Source organism: Capsicum annuum, chromosome 3 (assembly GCF_002878395.1).
Source record: "Capsicum annuum cultivar UCD-10X-F1 chromosome 3, UCD10Xv1.1, whole genome shotgun sequence".
NCBI classification, from domain to species: domain Eukaryota; kingdom Viridiplantae; phylum Streptophyta; class Magnoliopsida; order Solanales; family Solanaceae; genus Capsicum; species Capsicum annuum.
Genome location: NC_061113.1, coordinates 130506101 through 130528257, shown reverse-complemented (window position 1 = coordinate 130528257; position 22157 = coordinate 130506101).

Sequence of the window (22157 nt, the reverse complement as noted above, 5' to 3'; positions counted from 1 at the left end):
GTTAAATTCCCTTGCTTGTTGTTGAATGATGATGCTATTTTAGCCGTATCCTATAGTTACATGCTAGAGTTCCAACTACTAACCGTCTCTGGATGCTATGTCCCCACGCGACATAGGGGCCAAACCATCTTCTTCTCTTATTACGCAGTGATTTGATGATCAAAGCAGTTCGTGCATTGAATTTAGAGTGGTAAGATTCCTTATTTTGGAAAACATTCTATCTTGGTCCCATCCCTTTAGACTTAGTCTCAATTTGACTTGGTTTGGCTATTGTAACACCCCAAAATCGGGTCCCAAGACATCACATGGTGCTTAGGGTCACATGTAACTCCAACCTAACCCTTCTACTAGAATAACTCATAAGCAACTGAATAAAATGCTTAAATTTGTATAAAATCAACGAGAACATAAAACTTTTCTGAACTTGATCAATACAAATATGAACTTTACAAGATTACAACTCTGCTTTTTCCAAAATATAACTAAAACTGATTACATCAACTCTACTGACTGTCTATGAAACCTCTACTAGTACTGACTTTAGATAGCCGGGTCATGACTCCCAACTATCCCAACTCAATACGACTGAAATAGGAAAATAATGAACTGCTCAAACTATCTATCTGGCTCAAACCCTTGAATCAAAAGGATTCATCACCTGCTGACTGGAAGGTGCAGGCTGACTGAATCTGAATGTGCATACTAAGTCTTATACCTACATTATGAGACAATGTAGCACATAGACGTATATGTGGATCAACACTTTGGGAATGTAGTGAGTATATGGGAGTGTATGCAATTAAATAATCAATATCATAAATCCTTATAGAAAACATGCAAGCTAGTATAGATAACTCACATAGCTTGAATTAAAACAATCATAATCAAGAATAAGAAAACATGTAATGTAAATCACGTGAGTCATTGCACTTCATTGTAAATCTGTATTCTTTCGTTATTCTCAAACTTGTAAGATAGATAAAGTCTTAAAACAACATCTTTCAAAGCATAAACTTTAATCTCATGAAAACTAGGAACTTCTTTGGAAACTTAAAGATTTTGACACTTGAGAGCCTTAGAAATCTTGGACTCATAGCTTTCAAAAATATATACTTGTATCTTAAATAGAGCAGGGGACTACTTTGGGATATTCTTCAAATCGACATAAACCATGTGAGCTACATGGAGTCCAACATCTTACCCACGTTGGGGAGAGTTGTTCTATCCTTGCCAACGGATAGAACCTTAAATTTAGTGATCACTGTCTTAACTCACTTGGGGTAAATCAGAAACCTATAGGGGCACGTAGTTCTAGGGCATGAGACCTCAGAATCAAGCCCAACTCAGTGCTAAATACTACTCCATTAGTTAGCTCAGAACTTATGAAATTCCACCTTAAAGACATTTCAACAATATGTGATGGGAGCCAAAATGCATCCTTTTTATCTCAAAATCAAAGATGTGGATTTCTTTCTTAACTTAGGATCAAAACTCACTTTTTTCTTGAAATCTTGATAGAATTACCATGAATAAGCTTTCAATTCTCAAAAAGATAGAAATATACGTACTCTTCTTGAAACACTATAAAAAGTATCAATAAGTCATTCTCAACGACTCACAATTTAACAGTAAGGCTCAATTCACGACAACAAATCCTATAAATTCTTTTAAATGTGATATCAATATAGAAATATACAATTTATTTCATGAAATCTCAATTTATATCATAATTAAATAAGATAATCATGTAACTCAAGACTTGAACAATTCCATAGTCTCATAAACTTGAAATATAGCAAAGTAATATGAATTCATCTTAGAAATACGAAATTCTTTAAGAAAAACTAAAACTTTTGGGCACAAAAACGAAAGGGTGTTCTTATTCAAAACCCACATGCCTTAAACTTGGAGCTTTTGGATGACTTCAAAAATTTAAAAATGTTATTCACGAACTATTGGGTGTCCCTCTTAGCCCTCTTAACAGGGAATTCAAATATGTAAGAATTATTGAATTCTCATGGTTGAATCTCTAGATAATTGGATTTTTATGTTGAAACCCTAACCTTGTGGTTGAAGGTGTGCTGAGAATTTTGAGATTTTTAACTAAAGAGGATGGAAGATAATACGCTCCTTGAGGGTTGTAAGTCATGGGAAGTGAAGTAAAAAGACCAAAATATCCTTACTAAACCGCTTCCCAGTTGCTAAATATCTAAGGCTGACGACATTTGTCATAGGCCATCAGACTTGTGATAAGTCGTCACAAATGTCGTCACTGGGGGGTTGGAATTGATGGATTTCTTCCTAAGGCTGATGACATTCGTGATATGTTATCACTCTTGTGCTAACTTATCAAAAATGTTATAATTGGGGGCTGGATTCTGCCTAAGGCTGAAGATATTCGTGACAAGTCATCACACTTGTGATAAGTTATCACGAATGTCGTCACTCAGTTTTCCAGGATGACATGCTGGAGTAAAATGGGCATAACTTTTTGCTCCAGTATTGGATTTAGGAGAAATTGATATCGTTGGAAAGATAGTTTAAATAGATTTCATTTAATATATAGTAGGACACCCATTTTGTCATATACAAGGAGTTTTGGTTGATTGAAGTTGACTCAAGTTTCGACGCTCACTAAAACTCGAACAAAAGGAAAGTTGTCATTTTGACCTTGAGTTAGGGGATCTCTATGATTTCAATTCATGCTCAAATAGGTTACCACACTACATAATTGATTAACATACCAAATTTGCATAGGATTTATGGCTTTTTAAATATCTACACGTAGAAATGTTGGTTTTCGGTTTAGCCCGAAATACGGGGTGTTACATTATCTTCCCCTTGGGATTATTAATCCCCCGAATGTTGCTCTTTAAGTTAAGAATACAGAGAAAACTGAGTATACACGGTTGAAATAGCTTATTAAACTTAATCTATATCTTTCTAAACTTTGGCATTCTTCGATGAATGCATATACTTATGATAAGAATAGCTATCTAGCTGAATCTTTTATTGGAGAGGAGCTGAATGATGATAGGCTGTTACCTTCATCTGAATCTTAGCTAACTTGCCCTTTTACTTATTTATGAAGAGCTGACTTATGCTGAGAGTTTAGAATTTGCTTGATATGCTCATGGTGTGATATTACTTATAGACTGCAAGGTGATAGTTTATGCAGGCAGAAATCATGAAAAAACAAGGCTAAGATCACACAATGGGTATCACAATGTCTGAGCTAGAATACTTGGAAAACGAAGATCGTTCGATGAATAATTCTAAATTGAATCATGACTAGATATCCAAGTTCTGAAATTGATGCCTAATACATATACTGAGCTGAATTCGTAATTGCAACTATTTTGGAATGATCGTACTTACTAAAATTCAGGTAGAAAACTAGGATGCTTTAAAAAATGGAAATCCATATAAATCTATGTGCCTGATTGTTAAAATGAACTATTGTCTATTCAAACAAAATCATACTAGATACTCATGCTCAAGTGGAGGGTTTCGTCAACACCCCTCTAGGGAGTTCTAACGATTTGAAGGAGCCAAGAATTTTGGTCAAGATCTGAACAAAACATCAGAATAAGGGATTACAATATTGCAACAATTCCATAGATTGTAATCATAGACCTTTGCATCATAGACTAGGGGAGGGGTAGAATTTACTTGGATTTAGGCAATGCATCACCTTACTTAAAACTTAGAAACACTTCTAAAATATTCTATCAACTATTCCTTTACCCTCAAAACCATACTTATTGATCTATCTTCTAATTCTAACAAGGCCATTGATATTTCCTTATACTCATGACTAAGCTGAACTAAATTCCCTCACCATCTTCAAGACTAACCCAGAATCACAGGGTACACCACATAACAATGTACTACTAGTCTGAACTATAATTAAACACACCCTACACTTCACAATTTCTCATCTCATAAAAATCCTTATTCTACTTCAACAACCACATTCAACCTCGTACTAGACATTTTACTAATGTGCAGTGCATTCATCTAAATATACAAACATGATGTTCTAGCCTCACTTCAATAACCACATATGCACTTCTAAACACACTCCCCTAAAATACCTTTGTCATAACTTACAAATCTCTATCAAGAACAACTTCTATGCACTACTCCTAAGAAGACATATATAAGATTTCAAGTACCCAAATATCTCATATAAAACCTTGACTAACCATGATGGGTATTAAAGACTTGGCTTTAATCTTACTTCACACTTTACTGCCTTAGCTAAAATAAGCCTACAACAATCTTTCAGTAACAAGAAATGTTTACTCTCTCCCATCTAGACAGCTGATTATCATCACTATCTTGACCCAAGAAAAGGTAATAGAAGGTTAGAACATAAGGGTCCAAATCTAAGGGGATACTATGAATAACTTGACAGTCAACTGAGACTTGAGGAATAGAATATATAGCATCATAGACTTATCAAAGAAGTATGATCTGAGGACATGCAAGATATAAATCAAAATTTCACAGATCATTAAAAGTATTGCTTGAGTCCTTGGACTAAACATACTGAAAAGCTTGAGTACATGAGTCATGAGCTGGATGACCTACATTCACTTTACTCTAGAGTCTGGGATATAGCAACGCACATGAACAAAAGAACTTAACCCAAATGACTACACATGAAATCGTAAAAACAACTTCTAATACTCACTTCAACTAGCTAGCTAGAATAATTAAGAAGATTCAAGCACCAAAGTGCTGAAATTAAATAAGCATATGTAATCAATCAAACACACTTTATTTTGCATATATTATCCCTATGTTTTGCTATCGGTTTTGTAACAGACATCCGATAAATCAGGTATATGCTTACTAGTCCCTCTTGTCCTACCAACATCTCTATAAATATGATTATGAATTGGAAGATGACATTCATGATATGTCATCACACTTGTGAAAAATTATCACGAATGTCGTCACTCAATTTTCTAGGATGACATGCTGGAGTAAAATGGGCATAACTTTTTCCTTCGGTATTGGATTTAGGAAAAATTGAAATCGTTTAAAATATAATTTGAAGAACTTTCATTTGATATATAGTACGCCACCTAGTTAGTCAAATACAAGTATTTATGTTTAATTGAAGTTGACTTAAGTTTCAACGCTCATAAAAACTTGAACGATAGGAAATCTTTCTACTTGACCTTGAGTAAGGGGATCTCTATGATCTCAATTCATGCTCAAATAGGTTCCCACACTACATAATTGATTAACATACCAAATTTTCATAGGATTTATGGCTTTTGGAACATCTACACGTAGAATGCTGATTTTTGTTCTAACCCAAAATGCTGGGTGTTACTGTTATGTTCGGAGGCTTGTTCTGACACATACATTTCTAAACTCCGGTTTGTATAAAGATATTATGGATGACTATGGACTTGGGTATATTGGTATTTTATGAATCTAATAAAATGGTTCGACATTATTTAAGTTATGACTTGTGGTATGTTTTTCGCTATCTTATTTTATGGTCGGGATTCATGCGATCCATGTGGTTGATGTGAAGATTGTGATTGGTTATCGAGGAAAACTCCAGTTCATGTCGTCTTGAGGTACCCCTATGACATGGCCTAATTTTTGGGCGTGTCAAGTATCACCAGCTGGAGACTGATTAGTCGAGATAGGTGGAAATCCATGGGGATAATCAGAAGTAGTGACCCTTGACTGGGTTTGAACCCCATAAATTAGATGAGATTCGCCCATGTTGTCCTCAGATGGGACATATAAGTTTCCATGAGCTTCATATCATCTCAGAGGTATGATCTAAAAGTAAAATAAATGGGAGTTAGAGGAATTCAATTCCTTAGACTCTATAGCCCAATAAAAATATGACAAGAAAGGGAACTTTCCTAAATGTCTCATAGACTCTCCCTTCTAAGTGTGGTGTGCTACACACCCATCAAAGAGACTCTACTTGACACTTCTTTTTGGACAACCAATTAACCCTGAACCTAGGCTCTAATAAAAAATTTGTCATAATCCGTACTAGGGTCTGGCCGTGATGGATATCTCAAGTCCACCGTGGACCAAAGACCACCCCTTTTTTGCCTAAACAAATAAGCATACATATTGTTAGAGACTGAATCTCAGACATATAACAAGATAGTAAGGGTAAACTCAAGACATGGATATTATGTACATAAAATGTCAACCAATACCAATTACCAACACCCAAGTCCACAATTATCCCCAAATACTCTAACAAAATGGAATCCCAATAAGGTGTCGGGACATGACCCCACCTATAGCCAAAAACAAGTATGAAACAAAGTCTAATACATAGGAAACTTGAACATAAAATGAAGTTTTCTAGGGGATGGAAGGTCACCACTTTAAGCCAACTCACAAACTATCCACGAACACCTGATCACTGCGCAAAAAAAGAAGAAAACTTTTCGATGCCTTCATCACATGGGGATACAACGTCGGGAGACGGTTAGCGCTTAGAGCACTAGCATGTAACTCAAGGATATATGATAAAATAATTCCATGATCTATAATGCAGAAACCATTAAAACCAGTACACAACATCATATACAATACATACATATATGCATATCAGATGGTGGGAATGGAATGAGGTTTTATCATGAACATTTAAAACCTTGACCTTGGTTGTGTAGCATAACTATCATAATCAAAGAAACCAAAGGCTATATAGGCCCAAATATCCCCCAGCCGAAAGGGCCCTAGTGGATGTAGCTGGATGAACTAGAGGATAATCATATTTCATATGCTTAATGGGGGACTCAAACTTCATGGCATAAATCAAAGGTGACTTAAGCACTAATTTATTTAACATAAAGGACTCAAAACTCCCAATCATATAATAGAAATTAGAGGGATTTGAACCTTTCAGTCATTTAAACCCCCGTGCTGGCTAGCGTGGTTTTCATTGTTGGTCCTTCAGGACCTTCACTTTTACGTACCGACTATACAACCCACTTTCAAGACCAATTAAAATATTTAAGACATATTTCTAATTTATTGAATCGATTATAAATTTAAGCATCTTGTTGGTATCGTCATACCAACCCCACTTGCAAGATCATTATTATGCCACAATCTATTAACCATTACACGGGGGAAATTAATGATCCCTTAGGCTCAATTAACATTCACACGTGGAATCCACATACCCCAAAGTTCAATAAAATCATACCATGGATTATTAACCTTTATTCTAATCACTAGTATAAGTGAGCAAGTTAAACCGTATAACAAAACCATATTCATCATCAATTTCACAATTAGGGTTGAGGGAACATAATTTATAAAACCATATATCAATGAAAAATCATCAAAATAGGGATAACCATGATCCCTTATTGTATTAACCATTTCCATGTACCCCAATGAGTCTATAATAAACAATGTAAAGCAAATAGTTCAATAGTAATCATGATAAAACATCCAAATATCCAAAACGGTTAACCCATAGTTCAAAATCCAACATAAAACCATAAATACTTAAGCCAATTTTTATGAAATTAAGAAATTAAAAGTATAGGGAAAGAGGTACATGCTTAGACATACGAGAATCAGAAAGTAATTTAGAGCTTGAAACCTGAAAGATGTTTGATGAAATCCCTAGGCTCTCTGGGGTCTTTAGTTTGAGAGTGGAATTAGGGATTTAATCTATTAGAACTGAAATAAATAGGCTATATAATTAATAAGGGTCGTACATAGTTTAAATGACCCCAATACCCCTCATCCCAAGTGAACAAAAGATAGAACTGCATAGATTTTTACATATGAGGCGCGACACAAAACTTATCACAAAGGCTAAAATTTGTGTCGTGCTGCTACCACGGGTCCTCTATGTCACATTGGCTATCACGGTGTGTAGCCTCCGTGGCACATAAATATATTAGAGGCTCACTGCCTTCATGGTCAAAAACCACTTCAAACCCCATCTAAAATTTTTTAAACTGTCTTGGGATACCCTATTCACATGCGTAAACATAATTCAAGTCAAAATCAATATTTTGAATATGGGAGGGCCAAAAATAAAATGCTTAAAATTTAGAGGCTGTTATATAGAGGTGTCAGGTGTATCACGTAAGTGATAAATGTTTGTATGGTTGATGATTAGTGCTAAATAGGCTTAGTGGTGGATAATAGATTAACTAGCTAATAATTTCTAGTTGATAAATAAGGTTTAACTAGTAATGATGACTAGCAATAAATGATGATTGGTAATAAATGATACTAGTGATGAGTGATGGTTATCAAACAAATGATACTTAGTGGCTATGTGGTAAATAGTTGTTGAATGATAATTAGAGATTATATGATGACTAGTGGTCCAATGGATTAGTAATAAGAGATGGTTAGCTAGTAAATAGTGTCTTGTGTATATTATTGCTAAGATTGTTAAATGGTGATAATATTATGGAATGTGAGTACAATGTCTAATATTGTTGAATTGTAAAATATTGGTAAATGATCGGTGGATGATAAGTGTGGAATGATGTTCATACAATGATGAAAGTTTTCTACAATGTTGGTTGATTGCTTTATTTTTTTCTTGAGTGTTCTCTCTAGTCGTATGAGAGGTTGTGAAAAGTTCTTTACTTTTCTGCACCAATTTGCATATGGGAGCCAATTTTATTTTTATATTTTCTTGTGACGAAGCTTTATGATCTGTTATTATTTCAAATTGCATATGTATGTTTGCGCGGTGATATTGGGATGTGTTGATACCTTATATTTTATTTTTATTATGATTTAATTACTTATTATGTACAATGATGTTGGAGGTGATTCAGGTTCATTTTTGTACCTTGACTTAGTTATGTTATCTTTTATTTAATCATATTTATATCATGATTTATCTCAATCGACAGAAGATGCCTACTGAGTACCCATTATTTTGGTACTCATACTTCACTTTTGTATCTTTTTAGTGCAGATCCGAGTACTAGCTATTGCCATTGACCGTTTATCATACGGTGATTGATTTCTGGTAATAGGATGAGATCTTGGAGTTTGAGTCACCCATTTTTCTCTATATGTATTTTCAGTATTTAGCTTTGAGATAGATGTATTGACTATTCTAGACTTTGATTTTATTGATACTATTGGATTCTCATGTACTAGATCTACTAGGTCATGGGATTAGTATCTTGTATTAACTATTTTTATCAATCAAAAATTTTTTTCTTATTTATTTATTGTGTTCTTGAATTTCACCTATGATAGTCATTTCCTACCAAATTAACACATTGCATTACCTTTGGGTTATGATAGTGGTTACCTACTGGTGGGATTTCGCAACTACCATTATGACTCATAAATTAGGTTGTGACATAACATGCATGACATGAGTAAAGTTTCATATTGACTTGAATATATGAGATAAGCCAGAATAAGACTACGTTGATGTGTCTTTATAAATAATTTTTAGAAGTCACTACCATCTCCCACTTAAGACTAATGGTTGATGTTTTAGGTTTGTGAACCTATTCGGTAATTTAGGCTATAAATATACTTCAACCACCACACTTTTTCGAGCCTATCATATTGACTCCGTTAACATACTATGATGAGCTTACAAGGTCTATTTCACAAAACTAGCATCAACATCTTGAAACTATCATTCTTTCTACCTCAATAACCAACCACTCAAGTTGATATTAAATATGGATAACAACATAATTTCTCACATTTTATATATACTTACAAGTGTAAGGAAAAGTTCAAGGAAAACTAGTGCCCCAAAGTTTTTGACAAAACAATAACCAACCTCAACCACATCTTCTATCAAAATTTATCCTACAAGCGTATTCTACAACACTACCATTCTTTATCACTGCTACCATAGACTTGATCTAAAGTAATGTAGTGGATTACTCTGTCATCTTAACTAGTTACTCTTTACCTTCATAACATCCATGAATTCCACAAAAACACTTTATATCTAAACCTCCACACATCAACAAATCTCACCCCACTACCCACTTAATATATAATAGTCCTAGCTAGTTTCTCCAGTCGAATACTATCACTTCTAAATTAACACTTCTAATTCTAGTTCATTCTACCACTTAAGGTCATAATATTAGCATCGCACTATCTTTCTAGTGACAATGCTACCCACTTATTCAAAGACATATTTTCCTCTCATAGGTTTCATCTATACTAAGGTTCTAAAATCATATGAGAGAAGATTCTTAAAATTCTATAACTCTATCTGAGAAAACTATACTGATAAGGATCAAAGCTTTACAGTCTTTCAACCCCAAAGATAATATCTACATAAGTTTCTTATAGGACAACTCTATTTGCAGTATTAAGAATATGAAAAAATAAGAAACTTAAGTGTCCATAGTTCCTTATTTATAGAAGTGGGACCCTTCACAACAATAAATAAGACCATACTAACATAACTTCATAGATCCCTACTAGCACTTAAACTCTGTATTCTAATAATAATTTTTTCATGATCCAAGTCTACACCCTCGCCATAATTGACACTTGAACTATTTTTGGCTCAAGCTAACCACTTACGTATCTCATAAGTATCTGGATGGAACATAAATAAGATGAAAGAAAATGCAGAAGCTATTACATGGGCTTAACCTTTAAAGGATAAATATAAAATAAAATAATAGACTTTTATCTTTTAAAATGTAAGATCTTTTAACAATTGGTTGAAATTTGTCCAATTGATTATTTATCATATCTAATAATTGTATACTTACAATTTAGATACAATTTATGGGGACAAGAACCCAAAATCATTTATGTACGTAAACTGAATACCAACATACTACTTGATGGTGCCTTTTGGAAAATTAGAAAGCTCATCAATAGTTGAAGACATGAATTTTACTACAGAGTATGGTCACATACTTGAATAATTGAATCAATATCACATGAAAAATATATTACAAAACACACTTAATAAAATGGAATATATTGGTACATCATTTATATATGTATACAAAACAAGAAATAAGTTGAAATTGAATGCGAGAGCTTAAGAGCATCTTAAAATCAAAAGTGGAGCTCAAAATATAAATCCTGAGAAAAGTCTTTTGAAATATCCTAAACATACAAAAAATCAAAACAGGATCATAAGTTATAATATCTGCATAAAACTTCTTTCTTGATGTATATACACACATATCTATATACGCATATAATGAAATCATAAGGCTAATAACTTGATGGAGTTTCTGCTAATCGACATTCACTATATGAGATCATGATACAACAACCTATAATCTCAATTGGAGAGGGCTTCCTTATACTTTCCAAGGAGTAGAACCTATCTATCTATGGTTCTAATATAAGACTCTTACGCTTACACAATCCTATGGTTGAAACATAGTTATGGGACAAGGATTATATAGAAATCAAGTCCACTCAGTGCTAATTAATCCTCCCAAAATATATTTATATAACACATAATATATCTATTTGTGAAATATTTATGTCATGACATATCTGATGTCATGCTAGGAGACACTACTCAAATCTTTAGCTTCTCCAGAAGCTTGCCATGATTCTTGCTAAAAATCTCTTTCTTGAAGCTATCTTTCTTGAGATTATGCTCAAATATTTATGTCTAAAATTATATATTGAAATGTCTTTCTAAATCATCCCTTTTTAAAATCATGTTTAGAGCTAAAAGTCATGGAAAACATACTAAAACATGCACAACTTGAAGATTCTCATAGTAGCTTTCATAACTTCATAAATAATCTCAAAACATTCTTAGAGAATCCAAATCATGGAATACACATAATCTTCATGAAAATTATTTACCTTTCATGCTATACCTTTCATAAAAATTAATACTTTTCATGAGAATCAAATTTGGGAAATAGTGGGTGAAAACCCAAGCTTTAAACATACATTCATATATATTGAAATTACATGAGTGTGAGGATGAATGAAATCCATCACTAAATCTTGCGTAACTGATAGAAGCTTCGAATTCAAGGAAAGAACTTGAATTGACTACTAAAAATTAAATCCAAGATTTTCTTGGAAAATCTTTCTTCTGGAAATGGTCTTTAAAGAATGGAGTTCCAACTAATTAAAATTGATAATTGGACTTTATTTAGGTTTATATATATTTTTATGGATTAAAGCATCATAAAATAGGTAAAGGATTAAATAAAACCCCAATCCTATCAAAGTTTGAGAAATCTAAAAAATCGAATGTATGACTCATACTCCCAACTTACGACTCATACTCACATAATACGACGCTTATTGTGAGTCATATTAACTGAAAATGCTCCATTAGAGTACCAATAATATTTTACTCTGAACCTGTATTAAAAAGGTCAATGTTGTTGTAAAGAAGACTAAAAGCATTTAATTTGGTTGGTACTAGGTAATGTAACTCCTCATATTCTAGGATGAATGATTGTCTGAAGTGACCCTAGGAGAATTTTATATGAGAAATTAATTATTAGAGGAGTTTTATACACAACTTTGTGTTAGGGACTTCTTATAACCTGAAATCACATCTAGTACTCTTATCATACTTATATTTATAATTTTTTGTTGCGACATGTCTTGTGATTGGGTTTTAAAACTAAAAAAAATCAACAAGCCCATTTTGTATCAAATCATAAAGTTTCTCAAACAAGGTATTATTGATGGACGTATGAGTCATCTATTATTCCATGACTCATTAAATGTATCATATATCATGGACCAAACTTTAAAATTGTTGAATCCTATCTAAAAATTCAAAGTATGTCTTAGAATACTAGAAGCTCATTCTATCTACCAATATGAGTCATACATTAAATTTAAGACGAGTATAATGAGTTGAATAATGCTAGGGGTATCTTACCAATTCACATTGATTTAATCAATTCAAACCATGACTCGTGGATTCATTCTATGATTCATAAGTTGACTCGTGGTTATCTTTGATAAGACAAAAGTAAGGGACTTACTTTTACAAGCCAATCTAAGATTTGTGGACAGGTTCTATTATTTGTAGACACTCTCATGGAAGCTAGAAACTAGAAAATTTTTGGGGCATTACAGTATAGAAAATAGAAATATTAATTATTTCTAAAATGTCTAAGAATCCAAATGTAACTCTAAAAGGTCAAACATATCAGAAAAGAAACGACAAGAATCTAAATATAAAGGAGATCCAGGTAAACTATAGATTAACCAACTAATCCCTTAGGATCTTGATAATATGATTAGAATAGTTATCAATCACTAACATAAAGTACCTATTATAGAACCTGTACAACAAGGTGTTGGAAGAAACCATTTGTAAGAAAAAATCCATTTATAGTCAGAAACATCATTGAGTGAATCAAATCCAAAGAGATCGTGAGGGTTAATAATAAACTATATGTTTTGGTAATTATCACAAGTATTACTAAGTTCAAGTATAGTAGATAGGGATAAACAGCTAATGTTAATAATGACATATACATGTCAACTCCAGATATATGGAGGACACGTATTTCTAATTTTGATCACGACTAGACCCCATGAGTCATTGGGGAAAGTCACAAGTCATGGTGAGGATCTTGTGACCATAATGGTGAAGGTTCCCAAATTTTTTAGCTCAGGCCATGAGTCTAGGCAATGACTCTTTTCTAGTCACCATGACTCGTTACCCGACCTTGTAATAGCCCAAACTTTTTTTTATTCAAATCTAGACTCTAGAAGAGTTAGTGATGACTTCCTAAATGATTAATGTTCAAATCAAATAGAATTTACCCAATTTCAATTTTTTATCATATTGGAAATTGAATTATCTTTACAACGATGCCAATTTCATAAAAATACGGTATCAGAGTAAAAGTTATGGACATTTTATAGAGAACTATCGAAACTGCCCAGAAGCGACGGTCAGGTCGGCGGACCGTTGAGCAAGCGACGGACCATTGCATAAGCCGTTACGACTAAGGTAGTGAACCCGTCTTCTATCCATGTTTGTTGGTCAGGACCGATGGACCGTCAAGTTAGCGATGGACCATCGTGTAAACCGTTCCAGACGAGGCAGGAAGGTTAGGCTATGGCCAAGTACGAAGGGACAGATCGATGGACCCTCACCCAAACCATATCCACTTCTGATCAGTGATTTTAAGACATTCTAAAAAAGGTATTTGGGTCTTTTTCCACCCATTTTGACCCCTAATTATACAATACCAAAGCTCATAACTTTATTATTTATCTACAATACCAAATTAGGATTTCTCTCAAAGATCAATCCCCAAGAACAAAAAACCAAGGTGTCTAATCCCAAGGCAAGAATTTAAGCTTTTCTACACTAATATTCAAGAAGTCATCCACCCAGGTATGTCAAGTATTAATTCATTGGTTTCTTTCATCCATGAAGCTCAAGAAACCTTATTTAAAATATAAACTTTTGATTCCATAGTATGAATTGAGTTATATCCATGTTTATGTTGTTGTTTGATTTCCAAGTTCAAGTCTTTAATGACTATCATGAAAATATATTAGTATTTGGTTAAAATTCTTGCATTGGAAGTGTAAATTATTGCCATGAGGTATTATTTCAATATTCATGCCTAAGCCTAAAGATATGCATGTAAGGTGATTGATAAAATGCCTGAGAATAGGAATGACACATTTGTGACAAAAATTGATGAATCCATGTTTCTCCCTTCTGTTTGATATGACTTCAATGTTATTATTATTCTTTGTAAAAGATTGATGTAATGCTCAAAATATTAGGCTTATGACATTATGATATGCTTACATGCCTTCCTATACATGTGTAAGCTTATAGCATGCAAATACTTTATGAAAATCTACAATGAATGTACTATGAATAGTTGACTATGGTCAAGTGTCAAGAAGTGTCATGTCTTGTCAGTTTCATGCTATTGAGTCCTAGGAGTATTTGTACATGACAATTCAGTTGTATGCCTAGAGCCAGTGTTATGTTTTCCAGATACTCTCAGTCAAGCCATGATTCATAGAACTCAGTAAGTCATGTGGCTTGGTATAACTCAGTAAGCTCAGTAAACTCAGTAATCTAAAAATCTAAGAAATTCAGTAATCTTAGTAGTGTTTTGTCAATCAACGTAACTCAATCATGGCAGTTTAGTTTAGTTCAATTAATCATGTTCAGTTTCTATTCAGATGGGAGTAGGATTCAGCATCGAGTAAGCCCAAGGATAGGAGCTCACCTGTTATTAGAGGGTGTGATTCTTAGATACAATCCTTGCATGCCAGAACTACGTACCCAGTGAAGGTTGAGATATCAAACCTGCTAGTTGAGGGTAGATAAGGTGTCTTTACCTATTATATGAGGGTCCCACCATTCTCCTTAGAGTACCTATTCGATGAGGGATCACTCACAGCTTGTCCTTACCAGGGAGGCAATATTGACATCTTTTTATTTAGGGTTACAAATTAGACCCCAAATCAGCTATAATAGCTTATTAGGGGCATGTTGGTTAAATGACTACTTACCACAGTTACTACTTTAATCTCAATCTCAGTAATAGAGCTCATATAGTTCTACAGAATTTAGGACTGTCAGATACAGTCACCCAGCTCAATTTGGAACTCAGCTAGTTCCATTAGAAATAGATTATTAGACACAGTCATTCAGATAATAGTATATCAGTTATACCAAAACTTATGTTATCAGTATTCAGGTTTAGTGATGTCATGATCTCAGTAACAATTCACGTATTCATGTATATGTTCTTACATTCATGTTATTCTGTCAGTTAGTATTGTTCATACATATAAACCCATTGTATTCAGCCTACCTCACCTGCATACCAGTACATTTAATCGTTCTTACGTATTTATGCTTTGGTGTTTTATACCATAGGTTCTGTAGTATGAGCGCCAGAGCATCCTTAGTAGATTAGACATTCAACCGATAGACTAGAAGTGAGTCTTCATCATTTGAGGATAGCATGACTATTTTATTAATTTATTATTTTAGTAGTCTAGAGTTAGTTGGGGATATATCCTATCAACTCCATAGTTTTTAGACAGTTTAGAGGCTTCTAGACTATAATATGTTCAGACAGTCATTTCAGTCATTTTGGTATTGATATACCATATTTTTGAGATGTTACATTTTATTAGATATTTGAACTTGATGTTCTTGATGCCTTTTATTCCATATTTATACAGTAGATTATGCAGTGCTCAGGTGTAGATATCAGTGATGGGTTAGTTTGGTGTCCTTCGTGGTCATGAGCATTGTGTAGCATTTTAAGAACCAGATTCGCGGTGTTACAAACATTGTATTAGAGCCTAAGGTTCAATAGTGTCCTAGGAAGTCTAAAAGCCATATCTAGTAGAGTCTTTTGCATGGGTGTATTATATGTCACATTTATGTATAGGAGGCTATAAAATGTTCTAGGAAAAATTTCCCTTCTTGTAGTATTCATGTCGTGCCTGTGAGCATGAGCTTAATTTTGAATCTCTATCTAATTCGTTTCTCCTTTTCTTCTACAGAACATACCTTATAAGAGAAGAAACAAAAATTATTCATCCCCTCAGTCTGTCCAAGAAGACCCCTTGGAGAAACATGTTTCTTAAGCAGAGTTCAGAGCTGTATTTATTACTCTTGATAATTCAGTTGCTACCCAGAATGAATGACCAGTTGTCATTTCGACTAACCTATTGGCTAATTTAGATATAGCTAGGATTTGGGACTTCACCCGAATGAATCCACCATTCTTTTTTGGGTCTAAGTCAGACGAGGACCCTCAACAATTCCTTGATCAGGTTCAGAAGGTTACATACATCATAGGGGTGTCAGCCGTTGAGAGTTCTTAGCTAGATACATATCAGTTATAGGATGTGGCTCACACATAGTTCAAATAGTGGAAAGTAAAGAGGGCTGGTAATGCAGGGCCTATAGAGTGGGAGGTGTTTTCCACTTCTTTTCTTAATAGATTCTTTCCCCTAGGGCTGAGAGAAGCGAAGGTGTTAGAGTTTATCAACATCAGGTAGGGCAATATGATAGTGAAAGAGTATTCTCTTAAGTTTACTCAATTAGCTAGATATGCTCCTTTTGTAGTGGCAGACAATAGGGTTAAGATGAGTAAGTTTGTTTCTAAGGTGAATGATAGTATGGTCATTGAGTGCAAATCTTCAATGTTGATTAGTAAGACAGACATATCTAGGATTATGATCTACGCTCAATAGATAGAAGAGAAGAACATTAAGATAAGGGTGAAGTAGAATAAGAGAGCAAGAACAGGTAGTTTTAACTTTGCTCAGCCTAAGTCAGAGGGTGAAAGTCATTCTCAATTCTGCCTAGAGTTATCCTTTCCAACTCTTTCCCCATCCAGCACTCCAGTGCCAAAATTCAGAGATGGCAACAGAGATAGGACTCCAGTCTCTAATTCTTAGGGCAGTATTAGCAGTGCCCAAACCTATCCTCTTTGTCAGAAATATGGCAAGAATTATTAGGGTACTTGCAGAGCTGGCAGGGATGTTTGCTTTAGTTGTGGCAAGCTAGGCCACAAAGTCAAAGATTATCCCCAACTAGGTCCTCAGGGTTAGCATAATCGCCCTCCAGCTCAGTCCGGTTGCTCGAATTAATAGAGTGCCTCTTCCAGTGTTACCAGTAGGCAACACCCAAAAAATATTTATACTCTTCAGTACCAACAAGATCAGGAAAATTCTCCTGATATGGTTACTGGTACGTTACAGATCTTTCTTATACATATTTATGCCTTGCTAAATCCAGGAGCTTCTTTGTTTCTTGTTACTCCCTATATAGCAATTGATTTTAGATTCATTTCCAAAATTCTAGCAGAACCCTTCTCAGTGTCTACCTCAGTGGGAAAAACTATCATAGCCCGACAGGTATACAGGAATTGTCCAGTTATGGTATCTTAAAAAGTCACTTCAGCAGACTTAGTCAAATTAGAGATGACTGATTTTGATGTCATTCTCAGCATGGATTGTCTTTATTCCTGCTATGCCACAGTCAAATACTGAAATAGAGTTTTCTAGTTTCAGTTCTTGAATGAATCCTTCCTAGAGTGGAAGGCTAGTTCTTTAGTTTTCAGAGGTCAGTTTATTTTCTACCTTCGAGAATGAAAAATGATATCTAAGGGATGTGTCTATCATTTTTTTTAAGTTACGGACTCTAGTTATGAAACTCCCAGTCTCGAATCAGTACCAGTAGCGAATGAATAATCAGATATAATTCCTAAAGATCTTTCAGGAATTTCTGCTAAAAGGGATATAGACTTCGACATTGATCTTATTTTAGATACTTAGCCTATATCTATTCCACCATACAAAATAGCACCAATAAAACTTAGAGAGTTAAAAGAATAGTTGAAGGATCTCCTAGAAAAGGGTTTCATCAGACCCAGCGTGTCCCCGTGGGGTGCACCAATCTTATTCGTGTGCAAGAAAGATGATTCTCTCAGAATGTGTATAGAGTACCATTAGCTAAATAAAGTCACCATCCAGAACAATTATCTCTCAGACAAGAGATAGAGAAAGATGTATTAATGATATAAATTCTGGGTAAACTCAATGACATTTTTGTATTGATATTTTACATATGTTTTGATGATTATGATAATGGTAATTATATACACAACAATGTCAAAGTATATTATGATTATTATATTAATTAACGGCAAGGCCAGAGGATACTGTGATATTTATTGATACCCAACAAGAATGATGCATGCTGCAATGATGATATTAATATCTGATAAGAAAGAATATATTGTGATGATAATATTGATACCCGGCAAGGAAGGAGGATATTGTGATATATATTAATAAATGGAAAGGATAGACAATGATTATATTAGTGTGCCTATATGCACATCTACTAGTTCGAGTCTGGCTAGCCTTATATATATTAACTATATACCCATCATGGCTAGAGGATGATTATGGTGACGAAGCTTATGATGATGATTATGATGATGATAGTTATGATGATGATGGAGATAAATATGATGATGACATTTTGATATTGATTATAGTTTGCATTTATTCTTTCATGCGCATTACCTATCACTAGTATGTACCTGTATCTACAAGCCCATATGGGTGTATGTGTGGGGAGGGGGGGTTGCATAAGTATATGTGATAAATATGCCTTGTGGTGTGTTGTATGTTAATTGAATCTTCTAATCCTGGGGCGATGGGGGAATGTGATACGCTTAGCTAGGTATTTGGTTATTCGAACTAGTCGGTTACTAATGTTGTTATTGATGTTATCATCATTGTTATGGATGGTTTATGACAGATTGGCAACTGATTTTGTATTGATAATTGAGGTATGATTATCATATTTTCTATGTTATTATTCCATTATTATGCATGGCTAGCTCATGATAAGACATATAGAGTAAAAACCCTAAGTTTCCTAGAACTAGTCCTGCTAAGATTATGAGGTTTTAAAATGCTAGTCTGATCATGTAGGCTATACGTTGACCTTCAAAATATGTATATGTATACATAGCTACATATAGATATAGTACCAACATATATCCATTCCTTTATTTATTTAGATTGTATATTCCTTTCATGGCCTTATATAATGTTATATATATATATATATATTTATATATATATATATATATCCTTTTTTTCCCTCTTATTCATATATTGTCTAAGGATATACAGTGTAGTGTTGAGATTTTTGAGTATGGCTAGAATACGATAGTTCATCCTTGATATTTTCTTAGCCTTATTATGCTAGTTTAGTGGCTATAGTAAAATAGTGGACCTTACTATTTCACAAGAATTACTATATGATTGTTTTACATTAGTTATAGTTCTCTATTTTTTAATTTATTATAAATATGCTTTATCTTTAGAGATTATTTGGCAGTTGCCTATTGTGTACCATATGTTCGTACTTATACTATACTTCTACAACCTACAAATCATTGTATGGGTTATCACTGTTGATATGTGCATTATGTAAAGTAGCCATGGTTCTGAGACATAGGGTGAGCTCCTAATGTTCATAGTATTACTTGCCTCCTTCTTATATACTAGACTAGTCTGTATGATGTATTCAGAGATAAGTTGCATTAGTGTAATTTCCTTGGTATTTTATTTTATACTCATATTTTATTAGAAGCTCTTTTATTGATACTACCAGGTTTTTGGACTATCTTATGTATTTGATCTTTTATTACATTTATTCCATATTCTTTCCTTTATCTAGTTGGGTAGTCCATTACCATCCATTTTGGACTACAACTTTTGCTTACCTACTTGTAGGTCATAGTAGGCATCATCATGAAATAAGAAATCAGGTTGTTACAAAATATTATCAGAGCTTAGGTTCACCAATGTACTAGTACAAGATCTAAGTATTTAGAATAGTCCTGCAATCAGTGAGGAAACATCCATAACCTATATTCAATAGACTATAGGGACATTCTTAGGAAATTTATTTCTTGATTCCTTGTTGTGTGTCTGCATTCCTATGAGCCTTGAGTATTTTCTCTAACTCTATTTTTTCCTAATTAAATAATGGAAAATGGTTGAAATATAAAATAAGACTTTGAAACATGTTTCCATAGCTTTAACATAATGTCAGACTAGAGACTCAGGGGTGGATGTTAAAGACCTCTAGTATCAGCCAAAGGATTTGAGGCCAGATTAGGCTCTAGTTGAGCTTGTGACTACTTTATCCCTTCAAGGTTCAATATTAGGGATTCAAGTGATGTTGTGGATCCCTCACAACCATGGATGATAATTGAGTCATCGAGCAGTTCTTGACTAGTTTTTGATTATGAGATTAGGTTTCTAGACTAGGCAATGTATATTCTATGCTTAATCTTTTAGAATAGGACTTGGTTCATGGATTTGTTAGAGTACTAGTATTTCCACTCCATTGGTGTTGGAGCACTTGATAGAATCTAGGTCTTCTTTCTCTCACATTATAGATTATGCCAAAGCCTTAGAGAGAACATGTATTTAAGAATTATGAAGGTGGTAACAAGAGGCAATGCCATCAGTATAATGATATCAGTATTCTATCTGGGATTAAGGATACTTTTGATAGAGGTCAACTTCACTTGCAGCTTATCGACTCTACACAGATAGTATTTAAGATTATGAGTGGTCCTCAAATTAGTCATGATGATCATAGTAGGTAGAGTTTCCATCAAACCTCACAGAGTTTCTAGTTTGGATCATCAGGACATGATGGCTATTCTGGATCAGAGAGTGTAGCACCTCAAAGTATTCTAGTTGCTTATTTTAGTTATAGTAAAATGGAATATTGGTCAAAATAGTGTCCCCAGTGAGGGATTATTGTTCGTTTAACCCATTCAGATTAGTCTTGTGATGTTATGGCACCTTTAGTTGAGATAGGGCACATGATACCTCAATTGATGATTTCATCGGTCGGTCCAAATTTGGTTGCATTCATTCTTATTTTTTCTTTGTCCGGCCAGACTGAAATTATGGATTACGCTATGATTGGTATGGTTTTATTTCCCACATTTACCTTTTTATTATGTGTATTGCGGTTTTTATACCCATTTATAATTATACGCCATAATGAGTTCATATTGGTTATAGTGAGCCTTGTTATTAAATTCAGTATTATATCACTACCCCCATAGTCAATTTATTTTGGTAGTAGATGGAGTAAAGTTGTGTTGAAATTTTCTCCCAATAAGTGTAGCATTTACGCTCGAGTCTCATTTATCTTTCCATATTGGCCTTATTGTGGCCCTAGAGTGGTACTTGCTACTAATTTTCATTTTCGTTCCACCTATTCATTATATTAATATTGATATTTTCATTGCTATTGTTGTCATTGCTTGATGTTATTGATCCTCATTGGGTAGCTATTTAAAATACTGTTATATAGTTAGAATTTTATTCTTTGTGGTTCTTATTTGGTGGTTGAGTAGATATTGCCTGATTTGATTTCTGACCTATAACGAGGCAAGGTTAATTGTTTCTCTCTTTTGTTAGTTGTGTTAGATCAATTACGGAGTTAATTATGGTATTGAAGGTAAGTTGACCTTCTGTGGTTCTATTATAGTTTTAGAGTTGATAATTTAGTTATGTTGCCCATTCTTGAGTTGAATTTCTTAGACTTTCTTCTCGGGTTGCCAAGGTTTTTTTGTGGCTATTTCATTACTCGATAGTGGTTT